Below are 21418 nucleotides of genomic sequence, written 5' to 3'. Positions count from 1 at the left end.
TGATAAATTTCTGTTCAGAGATCAGTTCAGAATGCCAGATTTCAAAGGATTGAGGAGTAATTGAAAGGAAAGGAAATGGAGATAGCAATTATGGAGAACTTTCTTCAAGGAGTTCATGTCTGTTTATTCTGGTCTGGGGTGTCTGGAGTGAAGAACTTTAGAATTTATACCTTAAATCTGTATCTCCATCTATTTTCTCTAATGATGAGTGAGTATGTCTAAGAGATGTGACAGTATCATATTTAGGGAAGTAACTCAGGCAAATTTTACGTAAGTGTCTAGTTCTCCCCCATTTATGTTACGTATGAGGTCTCTAGTCCTTTAATCTGACCAGGACAGAGTCACAGTATTTTGTAATGGGCATTGGCATGACTTCCCTGCTCTCGATGTTTATTAATGCCTTAGTTACAATTGGAAGTGGCCTCAAATCATATATGGCAAAGGTCCACCATGTCTTCTTTTCAACTCCAATTAAGAATCTTGCCTCCAGTTCTTTATCACTTAACTTGATTGTAATAATTTTATAGATTAAAAGTTTGAACACCATAACTAATCTCTTCAAAATTGTAGATAAGAGCATCCTTGATCTGGACAATGTTCCTGTTTTGGTTGTTTATTTCAAGATCCTATTCTTAGGCTCTTAAATGACCACACGCTTCAGTAAAATACCTGAAGGCTCGACAGAGAAGTAGGTAATTTGGAATTAGGCCAAAACTGTCTTGGAGGTCCTCACATGAAGACTTTTACAATTATCCTGGGAAAGGGTGACTGGCAAGTGAAAAGTATTTTCCCTCTCTAATTGTAGCCAGACACTCATTCTCATGCTACACCAGTGGAGGGAGGTGCTAGAAAATTTAGAGGAATCTTGTAGATCAGCCCTGGCAGAGCTTATCGGTCTTATGTTGGCCTTTCCAACATGTGGAAACAGGCAAAGGGGACAAAGGCAAATTCTGACTCACAGGGGAGGAAACTTACATGGCACTTTACTTGCATCTCTCATGCATTTACCATGCATTATTTTGTAATGTAGGTTTAACCGTTTATTTGGGGATTTGTGGGAAATCCTCCTCCTCCTTTCTTTTTACTCTGTTATATCCCCAAGACTTTATTCAGGGCCAAGATTCAAGATACTCCATGTTGGCTTTATCCCCCTCCCATAGGAAATGCCTTCCTCCTAGATCTAGCTATTGAACAAGTCAGTAAGACATTTTTCTTAGTAAATTGTACAGTTTAATTGAATTGGGAGATGTGAGGTAGCATCAAGCAGTATAGACACAGGTAGCACAAAATGCATCAAACACAATCATTTTCAAAAGCACCTCCTACCTGGGATGCTTTGTATCCCAGGATTGGGGAAATGTAGGTGCCAGTACCGTAGCATATCACAGGCAGCGTGGGAACTGGGGCGTATTGGAGAAAGATTTGTGGTTACTCCTCAGCACAGCAACTGAACAAGAAGAACATCAGGACCTTTGCTCTCTGGCATTTCTTCTGGTTAAAGCCTTCCTTCTTCGTCATCTAACACTCACCATCCTGTCCTCTTCCCTCACCTCACCCCCAGGATCTCCTCATGGCTTCCATGTAGAATCTTCCTACTATGTAGTTGAAACAGCGTCACAGGCACATTGGAGTACCAAGTCTGGTATAGCAAGGAGAAGAGGGTGTCAATAATTACTACACTACCCAGTCAGATGAGAGAAGGCTCACAGGGCCTCCCAGGCAAGGTAGCTATTCTGTTTTCTTTCTCCATGTTTTCTTCCCAGAAATCCTTTTCAAAATTCCCTCCCAGAAATGTCATCACATTTTATGCAAAAGTCATTTGGGAGATGAAGTCTAGAGAGGCCCTTACATTACTATTTTATATGCATTATATTTCCCTACTAGGCTTAATTTCATTAAGGCATAATCCATGACTTTGCTAAATTTTGTATCTTCTTCATCAACTGCCATATCTTCCCTATTATCTCTGCACCCAGGAGGCATTTGAAGATTTGTTGAATAAGGAAAAGCTCATATCTACCTGCACCTCTACTAGACTTGACTGCTCTAATGATAGAAAGGAGTAAAATAACCAATTTGAGGAGAAACTCCTTTCCCTCAAAAAGGTTCAAAATAATAAGGTGTAGTTTAAGGATAAAGAACATCAGCAAAATTTTAATTTATAAACCAACTCTCCTACCTCAAAACTGGTCATTGACTGGTGAGTGCAGTAATTTTGTTTTGGATTTCTTAATTTGCAGATCATACTTTCAGAATTCAAAGAGACCTCAAAGATAATCTCTAGACCAACCTGAGAGGAAAACCTCTCCAAAACATCTCTAATAAACGTTTATCAAGAATCCAATGGAAGCCTTGAAGTGATGAAGATCTCATTATTTCCTAAGAAAGCCCATTTGTTAAGAAGTTTTTTCCTTATATAAAACTCTAGAAAATCTGCTTCTCTGTAACTTTGAGGGGAAGCTTTTATTTGAGGAAAAGTAAAAATGAATCCTTCCATATAAAAGTCCTTTGAACACTGTATTTAAAGACAACTCTGTATCCTAAAATTATGTATTATAAATTCCTTTCCCCAAGTCTCTTCTTCAGGTTAAATATTTCCAGTTTCTTCAGCAAACTGTCGCATGTGGTGATTATGAGTCACCTCAACATTCTGGTCCCCCTTTCTGGAATATATTCAAAGTGGTCAATTTCCCTTTCTAAAATGAGCAACCCATAACCAAATAAAATATTCCAAATTTGTCTGACAAGGAAAGATTGACATGGCATACTGAACTCCCTCATTCTGAATTCTTAGATATGTAGGTGGATTTTTGATTGCATCAATGGGGGAATTTTTCTATCAGATTACTATCTCATCATGCCTTCTCATGCTCTATAATTCTTATCCATATCTATCCAAAGATTCTTCTAAAGGATCCACCCAATGTTCTAGAAATCTCTTCCTGGTTCTGTTAAAGATTTGAGTGTTTAAGGCTGACCACATGCTGTGTTTCAGTCATGTTGCATGACCAACTAAACTTCTTCCACAGTGATGTGTCCTTGATGATGGCTTTTGCTGTCATACAAGAGATATTATTAGAAAAGTTTCAACCTACTTACAAACACCATATTAACAGCCAAAGGCCTAATGGATAGAGCACTGGGCCTGGAGTTTGGAAGAAGAGTTTAAAGCCAGTCTAAGACACTGTGTAACCCTGGGCAAATTATTTCACCTCTGCCTCAGTTTCCTCATCTATACAAATGGATAATAATAGTTCCTACCTGCCACGGTTGTTGTATAGATCAAATGAGATATTTGTAAAGCACCTTATAAATCTTAATTTACTATATAAATGTTAATTATTGTTATATGTCTTTCCATTTCTCTTGGATAAGTTGTGATTTTGATTCTTCAGAGAATGTATTTTTCCGTGATTTACAGCCATGTAGAATCACTAGGAGTGTATTGGTTGTTAAAGAGATAGACTTTTATGTCAGCAAGTGGTTTGACATTATTAAAAGTACTGTTCAGTTTCCCGAATTCAGTCTATCTTGTAACTTCCTCTCATATTCTTCTGGGCCCAACTTCTTGTTTGCAGCAGGGGTGTGTGTGTGTGTGTGTGTGTGTGTGTGTGTGTGTGTGTGTGTGCATGTGTGTATGTGTGTGAAAGGCAAACATAAGCACAAATGATCATCTAGGCTTTGAATGAAAGGAATCCACTATCTCCCAAGAAAGCTCATTCCGCTTTGGAGAGTTCTGAATGTTAGGAAGATTTTCTTTCCTTTAAGCCTAAATTTGTGTCCTTTCGACCCCTTATGTTTTTCCTACTTATGTCCCTGTGACCAAGCAAGACAAATTTAGTCCTTTTGACGTATAACAGCTCTTCTAATACTTAAAGGTAACAAAGGTGTCCCCTCCCCAGCACCCAAGCCTTCTCTTTCCTGTAAACTAAAAACCTTCAGTTTCTTCAGCTGAACCTCATATGGTATAATCTCAGGGTCCTTTACCATCGTTGCTGACCTGTTTTGGATACTCTCCAACTGGACAAATCCTTCCTAAAAGGCACTCACCAGAACAGGACACAATACTCCAGATGTGTCCTTTCCAAGCAGAGTACAAAGGAAATATAACCTTATTGCTGGAAGCTACACGTCCTTTAATGCGGTCCAAGGTCACATTAGCATTTGTGGCTATCTTATTACGTTGTTAATACTTATTGAGCTTGCAGTTGACTAAAACCCCTGCCCCCCCTTTTTTTCAAGTGAACTATTGCCTCATTATACCTTCTCTGCCTTCACAAGTAGAATTTGATTAAAAACTCAAAATGTCAGACTTTACATTTGTCCGAATTATTTTCATCTCACTAATTCTTCGATTCCAATCAGTGTCCTAACCTGTCTAGATCTTTTAAATTCCTTTCATAGGTTTCCAAAGTGGAATGATCCAAGGAGGTGGTAGTAGCCTCGGGGGTAACTGGTGGGCATTGAATAAAAATAAGGAGGCAGTGGAGGCCTAAGGAAAGACTAGAAGAAAACTTTGAAAAATCATTCATACATGTTTAATCTGTTGTATAATAGAGTTAAAGCCATAGTGATTCCATTATTTTTAAAATAAACACACAAAATGCAAATTACAATCAATCAGTGGTCAAGTCCACCTACAGGTCTTAAAAAGCAAGTGTTGGCAGGCAAGCATGCGTTGGCAGGGAATATATGTGTATAATGACTTATTTACAATACAATGCTATATTATTACGTGATGCAATATTGTGTCATCAAAATTTCAATTCAGGAAAGAAACCTACAAATTTATAATAAATTATTAAATTTAAGATATGTTATTTTTAAAATATATTTTGTATATTTCTGAGATGATGCAAATTAAAAAAAAAAAGTTAAAGTAGATTTCCAGGGGGGCACTGAGTAATTTTTTTTAAAGAGAGCAGTAGGCCAAATAAGTTTGGGAACCTCTGCCATAGATTATAAGTTCCATGAGGGCAGGAACTATCTTTCTTTTTCGTATCCTCAGTGGTTAGGACAGTGTTTGACACATAATTGAATTTTTGGATCTGAACTATGTCATGTGACATCTTAGCTATCCCTCTTCAGCTTTGTGTTATTTACATATTTGATAAGTGTACCATTTAGAGATGAGGAAACTGATCACTTCCAGATGGCTACATAATTCTGGCCAGTCCTTACAGTAACAGGACTTGTGTTCCCTCTAGGTATCACTATGACTCCAGACCCTCTTTGGCTTCCTGGATGTCTGCTACCAAGTGCTCTTTGGGGAAAAGGGAAGTCAAGTTGACTGTGAATGGTTCAAGTCTTCCTCTACTTCCTGTTCTTTGTTACTAGTGGTCAGGAATGGAGAAAATTTCTCTATTTTTTTTATTCTCCTAGAATTATCATTTATTTCCTCAGCAGGAAAATAGTATTTTTCTCCAGAGCAAATTTACATTTTCTGAGGTAGAATTGATCATTTTATGGCTCACTTTTTGATGTTCTATCCCATTAATGCTTGGCCATATGGGCTAGCATATACACACATATGTGTGTATATATGTATGTACATAGTAACATATGTATGTATAGCTTCCATCTGCTCCCTCTTCCCTCCATTGCCTTCTCTCTCTATGCAAATGGAAAGGGCTGGAGCACAGATTTGGTTAAGGACCTCATCGTAGTAAAAAAAACTGGCACTGTCTGTCTTGGCCCTTATGTAGTCTGGAATAAGGGACAAACCAAAGAAAAAAAGGAGTCTGGAGTAAATGGCGGGCACTCTTTTTGTGTGAGTGCATATTGGACAGTCAATAAATACTTGCAGAGTTTTGAGACAGTTTGAATGCATGTGAGCATAAAGGGAAAAAGAGACCGAGTCTGAAAAGTGTAAGATTTATATTTCAATGTATATTTCTGGGTATATCAAGATTGATGGGATAAGTGGTAGAGTTGTTTTGTAGGAGGTTGAGAATGCAATCTTAACTATAAATTTCATTAACTATAAATTTAGTTCATTATTCCTGGGAAAGATTGAATTCAGTCAAAGAGTGAGATGGAAGGTTATTAGGCCAAATTTGCTAGATGAATTACCACTGCTCAGATCACTCTTTGAAAGTACTCTCTCCTGACTCCCGAGCAGTTTGGGCCCCAGCTATAAATATACCGTATGAGGTTCTAATTACCCTCCTGGATGTTACAGAAGCAGGGTCACACAAAGCAATAGCAGAAAAGGTGACAGATTGTACAAGTGTTTGTCTCTCCATAGGGAGCTTCTATAAGTTTCTCAGTCTTATATGCCAATTATATCTCTATTCTTGCATAAAGTATGCTATGACTCACAAAAGGGTTATGCTGGTATGACTGGGATACACCGGCCATAAAGATGGTACAAAGCTGACTTAAATACCTATTTTCCCCCAATTAGATGAGAAATGGAACCACTGATGCTATTGTAGCAAATGTAGACTCTGGGGCATTGTGGGTAAAATTGTCAGTGCTGGAATAAACAGAAATCAGAACTAGCACCAGAAAGTTTAGGAACCAACAAAGGCTCGTTGAGTTCACTAGCAAGGGAGCCCCACCCACAGGGGCAGAGCCTCCCCAAAGGGACAAAAGGACAAAACTTACCTAGGTTTTAATTAGGTAGGAGGTAAATTGGGTACTAGGCACCTTTTGATTAAATGGAGCTCCTGGGGATAAGATTGGGGATAAAATAGGAAAGGCTTTTATTTGGGTTAGCTTTTTCTTGCAACCCCACTCCCCCAATAGATGAGTGTTCAGGATACTCGCTGTTTCAGCAGTATCAAAGGTCATGGGGTGGAGTTAAGGAGTGCAATACAAACAGGGTCATGGACAAAATAGAGAAACTACAGACAAAATGGAGCTGCTGCAGTTTTCTCAGCCACCTATACCCATCCTTATCCTGACTGTCATAGATAACTCAGGTCCCTAGAACTTGGCTACATCTTACCCTCAGCTCTTTAAGGGTTATCATGGAGGGGTCAGGAGTGACCCGCTTATGACTTTGCCTCCTGTACTGACTGGTGTGATTTGCCCACAGATGATCAGTTGATGGTAATTTAGGCAGCCAGCCTTAAGTAGCTTTTAGAAAGGAGTATTTACTAAGGTGGGAATTTAAGAACAGTTGCTATCCTGTCTGGCTAGCCTACCAAATATGTGTGATGCGCACTCCCACAAATACATACGTTGTCTGAGGTAGAATAGGCTCAAGCTTAGAATATCAGGCAAACAGGTAACTCACAGCTCTGAAGCTGTTAGAAGGTCTTTCTTCCTGTTGGTGGGGGTGCTCAAGAAATTGTACTGAAGCAAGGTGAATATTCATCCAGTTTGTCCTTAGCTCTTCCAGGGATGGCATTTAGGACACAGATGGGAAGATGGTAAATCCAACATCATCCAGACCCTTCAAAGCTGGAAGCTCCTTTTCTGATCAAGGCAGGTGCAAAAGGGAAGGAAACCTGGCCAAGGCCTTGATTGGTTTTCTTTTCTTTTTTTCTTTTTTTTTCCAGGTGGTTGCTTTTCAAGGATGTGATAATACTTGCTCTAAATTCTGGGGGCATAACAAAATCACCCAGCCAGTTGGAACAGACTTCACTTCATCAAATGGGTCAATGACTTTTCATACTTAATAATGACTCAAGTTGATCGATTTGGCATCTTATCACTCACTTTAAGTGACACTGGGGTTGAATACATCAGTCATCCCACCTTCAGACTACTTACTCTGCATAACCACTACTAAGTTTTTTTTTTTCATCATTATGCTGGTTGCTAATAATGGGAATACTAATTTGAAAGGGAATGTTGTAATTAACTGATGTTTAGAAAACATGCGATTAGAGGCACTGAGAATAAAATAGAAGGGACATAATCAGTGCCCAGTGGTTAAAACAAATGGAGTTGGTTGATAAGTACAAGAGAATTAATAAAATTATAGGTCAGTCACTGTACTAAGTAACTTCCAGTTGTGGAATAGTCCCAGATAGGTTTCCATTCACCTTTTTCTCAGACCAGAAGCAGCTACCTGTGAAACATTTTTTTCAGCCCATTTGATTTCTCTCTCCACTGGTTTCTTCGTTTCTCTCAAATGGATAGTCAGAGCCCCACTCTACTTTTGAAGAAAGAAGAAAGGATGGGATTATTCATCATTCATCATATAGTGACTATAGTTCTGAGGTCACTGCCCTGAGTAACCTCAGGGCAATAGGTAGTGCTGTACTAGTAAATATTTAACAACTAGATCTCTGGGGAAAAAATACACACACACAGACACAGACACACACACACACATACACACACACAAAACATAACACATGTTTAAGTTTAATCTGCATTATTAGCATTTTCTCTATCACTTAATTCTAGACAATCAATAAAACAATAAATCAAGCTCTTATTTGTGTCTTTTCTTGATTTTTGAGGTATAAATGTTCCCACTGAAAATTTAACAATTGTTTTCAGGAGTTAGAGTGAGCTGATTCAAGCACACCCCTTGGCATAGGCCTGGTCTCAGGTCTTTTTCAGTTGCTTTTTCCTGAAGAAGCCACCTGAGCAGACCTGTTTTAGCCTGCCTGCGACCTCTCTGTGCTTTCCTTCTTTCCTTTTCATGACTGGGCAATGTCAGCATTTGCTGTTTCTTGGTGGCAGGGGAGGAGGGTATTGGGCAGAATTACTGTAGCAGTGCGAATTTCTCCCCCAGGGCCACTCGCACAAGCATTCTAAGTGACTGTTGGGTGGAGAGGCAGGTGAGTGAACACTCTAAGTAATTGGCGTGTCTGGTATTAATTCATAAAATTTCAAGCTGGCCCAAGACTGATTTGCTTTTCTTGTCTTGAGGATTTAGTCATAATTACTCCACATCAAGAGCATAATTTCTTAATTTAGAGGTTGGAGTATTGAAAGACTTTAAGGGGAGCTATAAGGCTGCTATTTTGCTGATCACCAAACTGGAATCACCACAAATTCAACATTTACAAAGAGCTTACTATACACTAGGCATTACATGGTTTACTGAAGATACAGAGATGAATAACATTTAGTTCTTCCCTTCATCAAGCTTCTAGATAAGAAAAAAAAAGTTGATGTTCGCATTTGTCAGTGATTACTAAATTGATGAGTTAGCGGAACCAAAAGAGTCATCCTTCAGTGCTCTTCTATGTTTCCATGAATATATTGTTGCCATGGTCCTTATTTGAATCATTTTTGCATGACCAGGAACATTTAAACTGTAAGAGAAATTTTTGCTTATTTTAAGACTCAGCTAATACAACTTCAAAAATCTGTGAGATTTTGATATCTTATTTTTGACCACAAGAGGGCAATCTAGTTTTCAGAAAAGCCAGAAAAGTTCTATGACCCTCAAAATTCATTTTGTCAACCCAGTGTGAGCTCCATCTGGGAGCTTAGGAACAGCTCAAAAGTTCATTTATGTTGCTTGTATACTGTCTTAAGTCTGAAGAGAGCTCTGAGGTGCCTAGGATAAGATTGGGATATATGAGATTTGAAAGAACCCTGGGAAAAGCAGTATGAGGAAGGGGCTGGGATGGCAACAGAAGTTGGCTAACTAGAAGTTAGGGGAAACCAGGGAAATCTTAGGGAATAGTATGGAGGATCAGGGCAGAGTCCTAATCACTAGCAGGAGGTTCTAAATTTTTCTGAATCACCATAAGGTGATGAAGATGGTGAGAAAGATCGCCAGGTAGAGTCCAAAAGGAAGAAAAAAAAATAAAACAAAAAAAAAAAAGAAGAGTAGTTAAATAGGGAATCGAATGTAGAAAAACAAGAAATCAAGTTGTGGGGAGATGGGACAGATGCAGAAAAGAAGGTCAATACACCAAAGAGACTTCAGTTTAACTTGCTGTTGTAGTGAGCAGACCTTGCTTTAATGAGCCAGCTGACTCACTTCAATTCAATAAGCATTTATTAGCCGCAGACAAGGTTCTATATTAAGCCCCCCACCCCACTCTTTCTCTAGGAATAATGGGTAGGCACAGGAAGCACTAAGGGGAGCTTAACTTGGACAACCCTTGAAAATGTAGAGGATATTAGAGGGTATGCTCAGAAAGTCCCCCAAAGAACTAAACTCTATATAAAAGGAATCAATTTCATTTTTAAAATTTAATTTATTTTTTTAAGTCATCAGTTTCCTGTAATGTACAATCAAGAGCTTCTTTTTACAATAAATAAATAAACAGATATGTAAACAAACAAATGAATCAATCAATCATTATACCCTTTGATTTTATGTAATGGTCATTTCTGGTTATGCCTCCTCCCGCTTTCCCTTATCCTGATGAGCTCTCTTTATTACAAAGAAAAACAGTTAAGTTTAACTGCTTTACACAATGGGCAGGAAGATGGCACCATGAATGGAGTGCTGGGCCTGAAGTCAGGAAGACTCACCTTCCTGAATTCTAATCTGGCTTCAGACACTTATTAGCTGTGTGACCCTGGACATGTCTGTTTGCCTCAGTTTCCTCATGTGTAAAGTGAGCTGAAGAAAGAAAAGGCAAGTCACTCCAATATCTTTGCCAAGAAAACCCCAAATGGGGTCACAGAGAATTGGACACGACTGAAAAAACTGAACAATTTGTACAATAGTCATGCCTGACTGTATATGCAATTTGATGTATTTGTAGTCCTCCACAACTTTACTGAAAGGAGGGAGGTCCAGTTTATCATATATTCTCCAGTATCAAAATTTGACATTATTGTTAGACTCAGAGTGTAGATATTGACAGAGAGAGTTCAGCTTACATTCTTTTTGTTTAGATGGAACAAAGAGTTTCTGGGGAAGAACAGGGTTTGCTGAGAGGAAGAACTTCAGGACGAATATCTTTTCAGGAGGCAAATGAATGAAATTATAAGTTGGCCATCATAAGTAGAGCCTTGACTGAAGGATGAGTATTCAAAAGTACCTAATGCAAGGAGAGAAGAGCTATAGAGAGGCAATAGCAATGGTGGTGTAAGTCCATTGTAACTAAATCAGGATCAGGATCTGCAAGACCATGTTGAAAGGATACAGTTCAGCAGCAATGGAGAGGGAAGCGCACATTGGTCAGCAATGCCTGGGAGTCAGTCAAGATAAAGACATCTCACTCAAATTAGTTCTGGCACCTGCAACCTCATCAGTCCATTGAGGCTAACAATATTGAATAGGGAAGAAGTTTTATTGATAATATAAAGGACGTAGAGAAGAGTCAGGCCTGAGTGCACAAAGAGTCAAGATACTTCTCCTTCTCTCTCCAGACTATGGTAAGTTTCTGCCTCCATAGAGATGCATACGGTCCTCAAGTCATATAAAGTTATCCCTTCGACATCACAACTGTTCCCATCACAGTTTCAATGTATTGTGGGTTGGCATAAGAAATTAAATGGGAATTTTGGGGGAGTTTTGCAGAAGCCACAGATGACACGTGAAGGCCAGCAGACAACCCAGAAAAATACTTAACCAAAATTTTACAATAAAGTACTGTAAACACCCCATGAAAGAAAAAGAAAAAGAAATCAGACTTCTTCTCTGGTACAAAGGGAGGGCCAAAAATTTTACACAGAATTTCCAAATTTCAGGGCCACTCAATCCCTAACCCCTATAATGTGGAAGGGATAACTGTAGTGCTACTCTGGGTAGGGCCCTCTCTGTAAAGGAAAAGAGCTGGTAGTTATTAGAGAGTTAAGCAACCTTCACCTCTGGTGGGCCTCCACCTCCCTAGTAACCTAAACAATTACAGGTAATATCCTAGGACCCAGGGATGAGGAACCTGCTGCCTTAAGGCCAGATGTGGCCTCAAGGCTACAGGTTCCCCACCCCTGTTAGGCAAATCCCCCTTCAAAGGATTCAGGGCTTCTTGGGAGTCAAGTAAGCCTCCACTGTGGCAAGCTCCACTTTCCCTCAGAACCTACACAGACCAGATAACTCACAGTACCAGAGAAGGTCTGCGTGGCTACTCCATAGCACAAGTCTGTGCTGTGCTGTGCTGATCTTTTTTCTTCTTCGCATCTCCATCAGACAATGGCTTCTCTCCTCCTCTCCTTCTGTATCTCTGATTACTTGGTCTGCGTCATTGTCTAGTGATCCTCTTCTCCTTCCACATCTCTGACTTTGCATTGTTTTTTATCTCAGTATTTTGAGCCTGCTAAAGGACCACATGGTTTCCTGGAGGGTTTCTGTACCTGAACATATCTTTCTTAGGGGTCTTTATATATAACCCCCACCCCACAGATTTAGCTCTAGAGGAAATCTGAGGAGACATCTAGTCCAACATCCTTAACAAACACTACCTTCTACAGGAAGCCTTTCTTGGCCTAGCTGCTAGTGCTGTCACATCTAAAGCCCTTTGTGTCTATTTTAAAATATTTTTATAGTGTTACATTAAATAGCATGCAAATTATTTGGGACAGAGTAAAATATTTAAATTTATTGACATACCAAAAAAACTCACAAATTCTTACATCTTCATTTTAAAATCTATTTTATTACTTTATCTTGCTTTTTACATCACCTAAATTTTCCCCAGCATCTAGCTCTTCCACCTTCCCAGAGAACCATCCCTTATAAAGAAAAAAAAGTTTTTTTAAAGGAAAAGAAGGAATGAAACATTTAGCAAACACTGTTAGTATTTGGGGGAAATAATGACATTGTATGCAGTGGAGTTTTGGGGACCACATGGTACCAAACCCAAACCCATGGACCACAAACTTTGAAAAAGAGTGGGAGAAATATCTTCTCATATCATTTGGGGGACAAAGCATGTTTTTTTTTTAAATTTTGCAACATCCAGTTTTGATTATGTTGTGGTTTTCTTTCCATTCACATCGTCGTAGTCCTTGTGTATATTGTTTTCTTGGCTTTGATTGCTTTTACTCTGCATTAGATCATGTAAATCTTTCCATGCTTCTCTGTATTCATCATATTCATTGTTTTTTACAGTATAGTAATATTCCATTATATTCATGTGACAATTTCTTTAGCTCTTCCCTAATCTTTTTTTAAACAGTTTTTTTTTTTGACACAACATAAAGTACTACTTTGAATATTTTGGTGTATATGGAGCCTTTCTTTTTGTCAATGATCTCTTTGTGTTATATGCCCAGTGGGTAGGATCTCTATATGCCTTTAATGCATGGACCTTTTAGACATTTTATTTACATTCCAAATTGCTTCCCAGAATGGTTGTAACAATTCATTAAAGCACATTTAATGGGCAATAATAGCAACTCTTGTCCCCTCTGTCCTTTCCCTACTCTTCCAAAGGGCAGGGACTGTCTTTTAACCTTTTCTTTTTGTGTCTTCATCACTTAGCACAGCTCCTGGAACATAAGAGGTGCCTAATAAATATTTGTTGATTAATTAATTGATTGTCAAACCTCAATCCTGGATGACCCCCCCCCCCAATCTCCTTACTTTGCTCCTACTTATGAGCTGTTGAATTCAGCTGGAAGTTTCACAAAACTGCTGATTAACTACATTACAAATGCACTTTATTCTACCTCAACTTGGCCTTCATTGAAACAAAGAAGTACCTTTATTCCTTTCTAATTCATTCTCTGTATCACTGCCCAAAGAAACTATTCCAAACCTTCTCTTCTCTACTCAAGGCTCCCATGCTTTCTCTTCCTAGGACTCTCAGATAAGGCACTTGCCTCTTATCTTATTGAGAAAACTGAGATCAATCCACATGTTTCCTTTTCTCCAATTCTCTTTAACTTTATCTCCCACTCTCTCCTTTTTCCCTCAGTGTCTAACAGAGAGGCAACCCTTTCCCCAACAAGACCAACCCTTCTAGATGTGCACTTGATCCTATCCTCTTATGTCTTCTCCAGCAGATTACACCTTCAATCATCTCCAGTTTAAAATCTTCAGCTTCTCCCTATTGACTGCTTCTTTCCATACTGTTTTAAAAAATGCCCCCAAACCCTTTTTTAATATAACCCAAACCTATCTCATTGGACACTACTCCCCAACCCACTGTGATACAGCCAATTGGCCTTCTCTGTATTCTTCACACATTACACTTCCTCTCCCATCACTCTTCCTTCGCACTGGCTATTCCAAATATCTGACCTCCTTACCTCTGCCTCACATAGTCTCTCTCTTCCTTTAAGATGAAGTTCAAACACCATCTTCTTCATGAAGCCTGTTCTGTTTCCCTCAATTGCTAGTTCCCTCCCTCCCAAACTACCTTGTATTTAACTACTTTGTATATGTTTGTTTTTATTAAGTATATTTTTTTCTGAATATATTTTCATTTGTACTTGTCTCTCCTATGAGTTCCTTGAAAGTAGAACTTAATTCTTTGTAATTAATCTAGAACGCTACCTGGCATAGAGTAGATGCTTAATAAATATAAATTGATTGATTGTTCTTTTGCTGCAATCATTTGTTTTATATTATTTATCATTGAGTTCACAAGATTTTGGCACTTTTAAAAAATTCTTCATTATGGAACCATACTTTAGTCATATTGGATATTAAATATTCCATTTTTCCAAGTCTAGCTCAAATTGTAGCTCATGGGTTTTCCATGGAGTTTATATCAGGTGAGTTCCAAGGTCAATGAAACATGTTTATTTTCATCATTTAGATTAATTTCTTAACCTTTCATGACAAGTGGTGTAGAGAAGGTTGTTTTGCAGTATTCCATCTCCACTTGGGAATTTCTGAAATTCTGGAACAATTTTGCTCCTTGTTGTATCAACATATTTATCAGATCTCATCATTGCTGCAATGGGGAAAAGACGTATAGGCCCACTGGAAGTATAACATGCCAAAACATTTTTGGTGGGTTGTATGGTCTGATGAATATACTGTGGTCACACAAGCTTTCCTGAAATTCTTCCAACAATGGATTTGATATATGTTGTCTTGAATGAAGGAATGAGTTTCACTTTAAAACAAAATAAAACAAAAATCTCCAGTACTCAATCTGGGCATATCTTGCCTGTGACAGTTTTTTTTTTCCTTCCTGGCAATGGTTAGCAGCTAGTTTTTGTTGGTTTCTTTGTTGTTCTTTCAATTTTAAGAAGGCTATCCCTCACTGTATTTAATTCATAAAAGCCCTTCATTCTGTCAGGTCTCTTTGAAAGTGTTTGCTTATTTTCTGAGGGTTAAGAAGACTATTTGGCAGCAATAGTTTCTAGTTCTAATCTTTAGTTCTTGATTACATTTTCCTTTGCACATGGGTCTGGCTGATCTTTTCTTGTTTGTTTTAATGATAATTGAAATGGATGGCTTCTCCTCACAAGCAACCACTACAATATTTCATACAGTCATTGAAATGTATTCTTTCAGAATTACAACTTTTGTACATTTTCTTAGATTAATAGTAATTCTTATAAAGCATGGAAATAAAACTCATCACACAAGAGAAGTGAAATCTAACACTAAACTAAGAGAAACCAACCAAACATGGGGAAACCAGTTCACTGGTTCTATCTGGTTATAGTGAGACCTTATGAATTAACCTAGTGTCAGTAGAAGCATCACCAATGGCCATAACTAAGACAAAATGAAACTATATCAACATTATTGCATCTCCCAAATAATTCATACACCATCAATAGAAATGTATGGCAGAGAGAAGGATAGCATAATGGATTTAGAACTGGCCTTGGAACCAAGCCCACTGGGGTTCAAGTCTTTTCTTTGACAGATACTGGCTGTGTGACCCTAGGTAAGTCACTTAGCCCCTAGATGCCCTAGGCAAGTCTGTAAGGCTCTAAGTTGCAGAGAAGTTACCCAGTTGCATTGGTAGATGGAGCTTCCTCATCTGGGAGTCTTCTATACCAATGGAAGTACAGACCCACTTCCTATCCCTTAAATATATATTTTATTTCCTGACTAAGCTGTCTGCTCAAAAGCAGGCACTATTTTGTTTTTGTCCTTGTCTTCTTATCACTTAGCCATTATCTGGCATTTTGCAGGTGTGTAACATGCTTGCTTGATACAGATGGGGAAACTGAGGCTTAGTGAGGCTAAATAACTTGTCCAAGATCATACAAGAAGTGAGTAGCAGAGTTGGACTTGCAGATTAATTGCTCTTACCCCAAACAGAGCTTTGTACATAGTACATGCTTAATAAATGCTTCATTCATTCATTCATTCATTCATCTGTTCCAACTCAACTTTTCCCACTGCATTACTCTGCCTCTATGTCTATGTGTTCTCTGTCTCCACATATCTCTGTCCAGTCTTTCTCCACCTGACTCCCCCTTTAAAGCCAAAGTGTAAAGGTGTAGTAGCAAAAGCACTGGGCATATAGTCAGGAGTTTGAGCTTCTTATCCTGATTAAATCACAAACTCATTGTATAACATCCCTGAGCCTCTGTGTTCTCATCCTTACAATCCTATGATTCATTTAAATTTAAAGTAAAAAAACAAGTAAATGAACACCTAATAAATACAAGGCTTTGGGATTTTAGCACGTGTAGAATAAAGACTATGAGAAGAGAACATAAATCCCTTTGTTTACTCTATGTCTTTTTTTTTTTCAAAAGGAACTTGGAATCTGTGGAGTCAGTTCCAACAGAATTGGAAGATGGCAGTGGAGACGGGTGAATGGAAATATCAACATTTTAGAACTAAGTTTTTTCTCAGTTAATTATTTATGTTTGCCACCATAGCCCTGTCACAACCAAAGTTTTCATTCCTCACTACAAGAATTTTTTACCTTCTCCTTACTAGTTTCAGACCATGACTACCTATAAAAACATTTCCATTATTCCCTTTCCTTTTGTTTGCCTAATCTTTAGGATTAAGATTAATTGAAGATTAATCTTTAATCTTTTTATAGTACCTGGCCCATAGTAGGCACTTAATAAGTGTTTATTGAATGAATGAATAAGATATTTTAAAATAATAAATTAGTACTTCCCCAATGCATTTAAAATAAACATCTTCCTGCTTCCCCAGTTGTCACTTATTTGTTTATTTTCTCCTCTGTTTTAATGCCTGTTATCCTTAGTTTTTATTGGGTTTGTTACTCTACTGCCTGCTTTTATTAACCCTCTCTTTTCTTTCCTCCCGACTTCACCATGTTTGTGAGCCCTGTTGCTCCCAAGCAATAGATAATCTTTTCAATTAATTTAGATATTATTTTTAATGACTCCAACAGCTAGAAAACTGAAGTTTGTTAGTGTGATTGTCCTAAGTGAACTGAGAAATTGACAAATGGCATTTCTCTCTGAGAAAAAAGGTTTCAATCCTTGACTGGAGAGAAACATATCTCCTGTCTCACAAGACAGAGCTCAAGTACTGATTTCTTCTGTAATTCAACTGCCATTACCATATAAATTGATTCTGTAATTCAACATAGAATTCATTTGTATGCTTAATGTTTGAAACCCAGGCAGATTAGCTTTCTAAAACATTAAGTCTGGCATTTAAAGCAATTTTAGCATCCAGTGGTAAAATAGTTGTGTATGTGCATGTGTGCGCACACGCCTGTGCAAGCGCGCCTAGGTGGTACATTGGATAGAGTACCAAGTCGGAAGTCAGGAAGACTCATCCTCCTGAATTCAAATCTGGTTCAGATACATGCTAGCTAGATAAAATCTGGGCAAGTCACTTAACCCTGTTTGCCTCAGTTCATCATAAGTAAGATGAATTGGAGAAGGAAATGGCAAACCACTCCAGTGTCTTTTGCCAAGAAAACCCCAAATAAGGTGAGTTGGAGATTTTAAATCATGTGTATATATATAATGTATATGTGTGTGTGTGTTTATGTGTGTGTGTGTGTATACATACATATATAGAGAAAAAAGTGATTTTTATTAGTCACATGTGTGTATATATGTATATTTGTGTTTATTTTTTATATATATACATGTATATGTATATATTCAAACACACTGCCTCCATACATATCTGTGTATATCTATACACAGCCACACATACAAGAAGCAACCTGGATTAGTGATGGGAGAACTAGCTTTGGAATCAGGAAAATGTGGGTTTAAAATATTGCATATTACACTAGCTTTGTGACCATGGGAAAAACATTTAACCTATGAATGCTCCAGTCAACTCAACTGTCAGTTACAGATGAGTTTGTGTCAATGGAGAAAGTTTCTCCACTGGGAGTTCCCCAATGACTCTTGACTATTATTATCAAGCAGAGCATAAAATAAGGAGGCATTTATTTTCTGAAATTTTCTGCCACTGTCATGGATAATGTCTAGCACAAAATTCAAATGGAAGAGGGCTTCCCTGCACATGGTGAGGCCCTACAGATGATTCTGTTTTTAGATGATACTGTGCTGATTGAATCAAACTCTAGGACATTGTTGTTGTTGTTCAGTCATTTCCCACTCTTTGTGACCCCCATTCGGGGTTTTCTTGGAAAGGATACTAGAGTGGTTTGCCATTTCCTTCTCCAGCTCGTTTTACAGTTGAGGAAACAGGTAAACAGGGTTAAGTGACTTGTCCAGGGTCACACAGCTATTAAGTGTCTGAGGTCAAGTTTGAACTCAAATCACCCTGTCTCCAGGACCAACACTCTATCCATTGTGCAACCTAGCTGTCCAAAACACTGTAGAGTCCTGAATGAGATCTATGATCACTTAAAGAAGTTTGAATTAACTCTCCATAAGAAAAGGCAAAGAATGCTTATTCTTCTGAGTGTAATGCAGTTGTTTGGACAACCCAATGGCAAGTCAAACAGTACACATATCTTGGATGGACACTTCAGGTGGATGATGAACAGAACTGAATAGGAAGAGCAAAGAAAACTAGATTGCTTTTGGGAAGCTGGAACTTTTAATGAACCTAAACATCTTCCTCAAAGGCTCATCTTTTTAACTGAAATATTCTTTCAATGATTCTCATTGCTGCAAATAATTATTTCTGAAGAACCAAAATTGTGGGCCACACAAAAGGCAATGAACAAAAACATGGTGAGTGTGAGGTATAAGGAGGCTGTTACCAGTGAAGAATTTCCTTGGAGAAGCAGTATTAAGAATATTAGCAAATATATGACTAGAAACACAGGAAAGGGTGGTCATGTGTTGCATGTATGTGTATGTATACCCATACACATATATATTAATACACACACATATGTGATGGCTAATGTTTATATAATGCTTTAAAGTTTGTAAAACACTTTACAAAGATCATTTCATTTTATTCTCATAATAACTCTGAAAGGCTGGTGCTATTATTATTCCCATTTTATAGTTGAAGAAACTGAAGCAGACAGAGGTTAAGTGATTTGGCCAAGGTCACCTAGCTAGTAAGTATCTGAGACTGAATTTGAACTCAGGATTTCTAGGTTTTGTTGTTGTTTGTACTCACACCTAATCAATACACTTACTAGCCTCTGCCCCTCTGAATGGAAAGCTAGAGGGTGAAGCTAAAAACTCCTCCTAAAACTTGCATTTAAAGAAGGCTCAGAAACCCAGTCAATTCTTCTTTTCCAACCAGCTGCATTCCTTGTATTCAGCTCTACCATCCTCATGGCCCCATATTGGGTAACTCCCCCACCCTCACTATGCCCCCACTACTTGTCAACTTCCTTTTGACTGTTGTCTTTCCTAATTAGATTGTAAGCTCCATTATTGCAGGGATGATTTTACTTTTTCTTATCTGTATCCTTAGCATTTAGCTCAGTGCCTGACACATACTAGGTGCTTAATGAATGTTTATTGTATTGTACTGAATTGTATTGTATTGTACCTTGGGGAGATACTTGGACAGTGAAGAGCAGAGTTGAAGTTGCATTGTCTATCTCATTGTCCCATTACATGACCTATATTTATGTGTTTTAAGTATTATCTTCCTGGGAAAGCACAATGAGGGTTATGTGTTGCCGTGTTATATTTTAAATCTTTGTGAACATGTGCTTATGATTCATTTGTTTTTTAAGTATTTTTTTTCTGGTAAAGGAAATTAATAGCTACATTTTCCTGATGCATACACCCCTTTGTAGGGTGACCCTAGACACGAAGTTTACATGATTTTCCTCTAGATTCTAGGATACAGACTTCAAGGTGCAGAGAGTTCAAGAAAGAGTATGACTCCTCTCTTGAGAAGTCAGGATCCTTTAGGCTTTAGTCCAGTCTATGCTTGGACTACAGCTGGGGTTCTCTAGAAGAAAGTGCCCCTTGTACTCTGGGCCACCAACATGATGAGTTTTCTGGTCATGAGTTTTTCCTGAGCAGGAGTAGAGCATGTTGATAGTGGAGTTGAATATAAAGAGTGCAGCCAGTAGGGAAAGATCATGTCTTCTGGCAAGTCAGAACATGATTTAGGCTAATCCTCTTGGGAGTGGTCATCTTTTCTTCTGAGAATCATTGTACTGTCTTCAGGAAGCACTGAGAGGTGGCATTGACTGGGGAATCCCAGATCTTTTCAAACTTCAGAGATTTCAAAACTCCTTTCAAACTCCTTGAAAGTCTGTCTGTCACGAGGACTGTGTGGTTACCTGTGCTCAGAAGAAGAAACAAAATAGAAAAGGTAGCCAGCGACCCAAGGCTAAGGCTCAGGATCAACTAGGCAATATATATTCTGGCTGCCATGTGTGAATCAACTAATAAACGTTTATTGAATGTCCATTATGTGCCCGGCATTGTCCTAAATTCTGAGATTACAAAAAGGCAAAAGACAGTTCCTACCCTCATGTAATTTACAAGCCACCATTAGTGCTGGACTATGGGAAATCCCAGTGAGAGAGTTCTATGTTTCAGAAAGGAGACAATAAAAGAAGTTATAAGTTAAGTACAGAAGTTGCTTCTCCCTTTAAAGTCTACTGAGTAGGTGGTTCTTCCTGGTTCAGTGGGGACCAAGGGATTGCTACATCACCACAAAGTGCTAAGTCATTCAGCAAAGAGTACTGGTGTCTCTAGAAGTAGCCAGTGGGGCTTAGTGCATTCTTTATGGGATGTCCCCTACAGGCCCATACTCAAACATATTTCATACTGTGTACTCTAACCTAATACCTGAGATATATGTATATACATATACACACACACAGTATACATGGCTTTGAGTTCAGTTTATTCAATATTTGAATTTAGTGGCGATTGGAGTTGACAAAGATAGCTCACAAAGATACATAGACCTAAATTAAAGGAGTGTAGAGTTTGCTGCACTTACTAAATCATTATACCTGATTTTAATTCCATCCAGCAATTATGCAAATGTTTTCACTGAAATTTGACTAATGCATTTCCATCTTTCTTAACGTTAATTAGTTGTTCTTACAAAATAATCAGACGGTATTGTATTTTTACGTTGTTTTACAAATGGATTCAAGACTCACTGAAATTTCATTTGGAAGATTTTTAAACAGATTAGAAAATTCTCTTTTCAACTTTTTTTAAAAATGTGAACAAATTGATAGTTTTTATAGGTGACAAATCTACATTATTTTCAGTACCGAAATCACGTAAGATTGTAAGATGTCCAAACATGTATTTTCAA

Source organism: Vombatus ursinus, unplaced genomic scaffold (genome assembly GCF_900497805.2).
Source record: "Vombatus ursinus unplaced genomic scaffold, bare-nosed wombat genome assembly UNPS02014812.1, whole genome shotgun sequence".
Classification (NCBI taxonomy): domain Eukaryota; kingdom Metazoa; phylum Chordata; class Mammalia; order Diprotodontia; family Vombatidae; genus Vombatus; species Vombatus ursinus.
The sequence above is the reverse complement of the archived record's forward strand: the minus strand, read 5'-3'. Positions refer to the sequence as shown.